Source organism: Panulirus ornatus, chromosome 18 (assembly GCF_036320965.1).
Source record: "Panulirus ornatus isolate Po-2019 chromosome 18, ASM3632096v1, whole genome shotgun sequence".
Lineage (NCBI taxonomy): Eukaryota > Metazoa > Arthropoda > Malacostraca > Decapoda > Palinuridae > Panulirus > Panulirus ornatus.
The window spans coordinates 51,080,523-51,085,522 of NC_092241.1; positions in this window are offsets into that span (position 1 = coordinate 51,080,523).

Here is a 5,000-nt window from a genome sequence, read left to right on the forward strand (position 1 = left end):
GTCATCATACAGCTGGGAATCAAACACGATGTTGAAATGAGTTTACGATCCAGCCAGGTCATGTGAGGTATGATAAAGAGAACTTCACAAAAAATACATAACGTGATGATGAAATTGTTCAGTGTATGAATAAGGATCAAAATCCTCTATTGGTCTGTTTAGTCACTAAGTGATCGAGAGGAAATGAATAACTTGGGGATAATTCAGAAACACACATGTGAAATTGAGGGAGTAGAATGAATGAACGTTCATCAGAGATTGAAAAAAATGAAATTAACTACGTATTTTTGGATGGAAGAATAGAGTATGATGAATATATCATCTATTGCAACAGATAAATTCATGGGAGGTCAAGGAAATGTACTGAAATTGGGCAAGAAAAGACACAAAACATCATCACGAAAGAGCCAAACAATAAGACACAAAACATCAAAACATCATCACAAAAGAACCAAACGATAAGTCACAAAACATCAAAAGATCATCACAAAAGAGCCAAACAATACGACACAAAACATCAAAACATCATCCCAAAAGAGCCAAACAATACGACACAAAACATCAAAACATCATCACAAAAGAGCCAAACAATACGACACAAAACATCAAAACATCCCAAAAGAGCCAAACAATACGACACAAAACATCAAAACATCATCCCAAAAGAGCCAAACAATACGACACAAAACACCATCACAAAAGAGCCAAACAATACGACACAAAACACCATCACAAAAGAGCCAAACCAAAATCCTTTTTTTTTCGTGGGGGGAGAGGCTGGCGAGCAAGGAGAGCGAGGCTCCTCAGTATATTCCCCCAACGAGATTAGAAGTTGGGATGCAGCCAGGAGTGGACGAGGCTCCACACACACACACACACACACACACACACACACACACACACACAGAATTAAACATATGGCTGAGCGGAGTTGTGTGCGCACACACACACACACACACACACTCGGCATTGATAACTGGAAACATCGTGTGCGGCTGTGGGTTGCAACAGTGTGGTGAATCAAAGGAGGATTTGCGGTGAGCACTACGTGTTCGTTAACTCTGCGCGCGCGCGCGCACCCCCCACCCACCCAAGGCTCGGTGTTACCCTAGGTTCTTCGTGAGTGTCGGTATGACGGGACATAAGTAACCCCATAAGTAGGTAAGTTGGTATAAGTGAAAATAGATAAAGAAACGTTTAAGTGAAAGTTTAAGTGAAATCGACCAACGGATAAGGAACGGGTGATTGGAATTGGGCAGCCATAGGTCGGCTGAAAATGCACTGGTGATGTGTAGGTACTGGTAGGTTAGATAAGAGTGTTTCTCTCTCTCTCTCTCTCTCTCTCTCTCTCTCTCTCTCTCTCTCTCTCTCTCTCTCTCTCTCTCTGGCTATCTATTTCAATTGAGTTGTGTAGAGGGGAGTGAGGAAGCGGGATGGGGCGGGGGTTGGGGGGTGGTTTGGCGAGGGAGGGGGAAAGCTTGGGTTGAGACGTCATGGGTTGAGGGAGGGAGACACGGTCAGAGGGCGGTGTGTGTGTGTGTGTGTGGTAGTAGCGATGTGTCGGGGTTAGTTCTGCTGTGGCGGGTGTGGGCCCGCACCACACACCACCACACCAAGCCACTGTATCATGGGGTTGGATGACTATGGGGAAACCCCCCTGTTGTTGTGCAGGGAAACCCCTGGGGTTGTACATGGAAAACCCCAAGGATGTACAGGGTAAACCTCCAGGTTGTACAGGCGAAGCCCTCCCCAGGCTGTAAAGGCGAGGCCCTCCCCAGGATGTACAGGGAAAACCTCCAGGCTGTACAGGAACCCCCCCTGACTGTACAAATAAACCCCCAGTCTGTACAGGCGAAACCCTCTCCATGCTGTACAGGGAAACCCTCTCCAGGCTATGTTATGTCTGTGTTGGATGATGATGACACTCAGCAACTTAGATTGGCCATTCACCCAGAATCCTCAACCAGACGTCAGATGGAAAAGGTATAAGAATCTTGATCTTTTGTCATATTGGATGAAAATCACCATCAATACAGTGAAGATGATGATGATGGAGAGATAGTGAGGGTGGATGGGGTGTATATAGTGAGGGTGGATGGGGTGTATATAATGGGATGAGGAGGAATCTCTCCCTAGTCCATCAGAGACAAGGAAATTTACTCACGATTCTTAGAGGAAATGAAAAACCTGCCCTTTCAAACCTGCCAGGTCATAGTCACTGGGAAAGACATGAGAAGGTAGAGAGTTCCAAAGCTTGGAGGTGTACGGAAAGAAACAGTTATCAAAACGGCCCACCCATGAGTTGCCGATGGCCACGCAAGGAGCCATGTGACGCAGTAGTTTTGCCAGGTATTGAGTGGTCTGGGCAGGTGGGTCAGTGTGGAGGTGCTACCAAGGACACTTATCTTGTTACTCCTGACGGCAGAGTCTCCTCCTCCATAGGTGTAGGCAGCTACGCCGCCCCTGGGGAAGGCTTGGAAATCCTCAGCTGGACTACAGGCTAGTAGTACCAACTGAACATAAAGAGGTTAACTAATAAGGTAAGGGAAGAGGGGGGAAGAAGACAGCCCTATTGTTCCTCAAGTTCATATCTCTTATTGTCGGGTTGTTGAGGGACTGGGGACTGTGGACTCTCCCCATTGTATCCATCGCATTAACATTCATCTCCCGAAGCAGATATCGACATCGCTCGCTCTATTATTTTCTCCCCGCGGTCCTCAACCTAATATATATATATATATATATATATATATATATATATATATAGTGTCGACAGGGTTTCTTAAATTGTTTCCCCGCTGGGTCGTGAGGAGGGATGGGGTGAGAAGATATTGTGTTCTGGATGATCATCCATAGGAAGAGTGAGTGAGCGCTTCTCAGACCATCAGGTATGGTTACGTATTGAGCAGTTACATCTGTCGTGGTGTTCTAGTGTCTGTTATCTTAGTCCAGGGGTTTTGTAGGTCGCCTGGACGTTCATGTCTATCATTGCAGTGTGGTGCGTCTCCCGGTGAGGGTGTCTCTGGGAGGCGGATGGGTTGTAGGCTGGGGATCCATCTCGTGGCTTCGTATGTCGGGCACGAGCGACTTTCGTCTTGCAGGACGAGAGTAGAGTAGATTAGCCTCCTGGTCTGGGGACGGAAGGAGACTCTGGTTGATTGGTTGGTTGGTTGGTTGATTGGTTGGTTGGTCTCCAGGCCTATCATCTATCAGTGGTCATTATTAAGGCCGTCAACATCAAGATATATCGACCAATCTTCAAGTGTTTAGAAATAGTTTTAAAGACCACGTACACTCTCCCAAATAAGTATCTGTACCCCTGGAGTTCTTAATGATCTACAACTGACCGAGTGAGATTTTAGAACTCGACTTTCTTGCCAGCTTGATGCAATTTTACCACTGCATCATCAAGTTGGTGGTGAAGTCAAGTTTTAATCTCGTTCGACCAGTGGTAAATTAAAAGAAACTTCAGCCAGGGGGGGATCGATACTTTTTTGGGAGACTGTACATTGTCATTATGTATATAGACCATTTCTCTCTCTCTCTCTCTCTCTCTCTCTCTCTCTCTCTCTCTCTCTCTCTCTCTCTCTCTCTCTCTCTCTCTCTCTCTCTCTCTCTCTCTATCTCCCCCGTCCCTCTTGATATATCGCTGAGACAGTACTAGTTGACAGAAAGGACAGATGGCGATCTCTGAAACATCACAGAAAATAACACTGATAAAAAGACTTGTAAAAAAAAAATCATATATGATTATATATCTGTTTATATATATACTGTGCCCGCTCGCCTCTCCCGTCTTGGTCAAGGTAGGGTAAGGAACAGAGGAATGGGCTTTCATGGGGGGAAATCCTCGCTTGGTTCCTTACATCTGTTCCTTCTGTCACTGAGGGATGATACTGGAGGATGGGATTTCCATCAGTGGACCGCAGGGTTCACGTACGACACACACACACACACACACACACACACACACACACACACACACACACACACACACACACACACACACACACAGGCCAGGGGTCACGAGAGCCTAGCACTGTCCTGCCCCAAGTCTCGGGTAACATTAATTACCAGCGGCCGCCATCTGGCTGGATTACTTGACTATTATCATAATTATAGAACAAGATAATTATATGCACGATGGAGAGGCGTGCAATTATACCACACTGTTTACCTCCCTCCCCTTCACCTGGGGTGTAGGGAGGGGATGTACGGCCCTTACCCCTTCCCCTTCACCTGGGGTGTAGGGAGGGGATGTACGGCCCTTACCCCCTCCACCCCTTCACCTGGGGTGTAGGGAGGGAATGTACGGCCCTTACCCCTTCCCCTTCACCTGGGGTGTAGGGGGGGATGTACGACCCTTACCCCTTCCCCTTCACCTGGGGTGTAGGGAGGGGATGTACGGCCTTACCCCCTCCCCTTCACCTGGGGTGTAGGGAGGGGATGTACGGCCCTTACCCCCTCCCGTTCACCTGGGGTGTAGGAAGGGGATGTACGGCTCTTACCCCCTCCCCTTCACCTGGGGTGTAGGAAGGGGATGTACGACCTTACCCCTTCCCCTTCACCTGGGGTGTAAGGAGGGATGTTCGGCCCTTACCCCTTCCCCTTCACCTGGGGTGTAGGGAGGGGATGTACGGCCTTACCTCCTCCCCTTCACCTGGGGTGTAGGGAGGGGATGTACGGCCCTTACCCCTTCCCCTTCACCTGGGGTGTAGGGAGGGGATGTACGGCCCTTACCCCTTCCCCTTCACCTGGGGTGTAGGGAGGGGATGTACGGCCCTTACCCCTTCCCCTTCACCTGGGGTGTAGGAAGGGGATGTACGACCTTACCCCTTCCCCTTCACCTGGGGTGTAGGAAGGGGATGTACGGCCTTACCTCCTCCCCTTCACCTGGGGTGTAGGGAGGAGATGTACGGCCCTTACCCCCTTCAGTATTTGGTTGATGTCTTCTCTGTATAATTGGATGTCTCCCTGTACCACCTCTCTCTCTCTCTCTC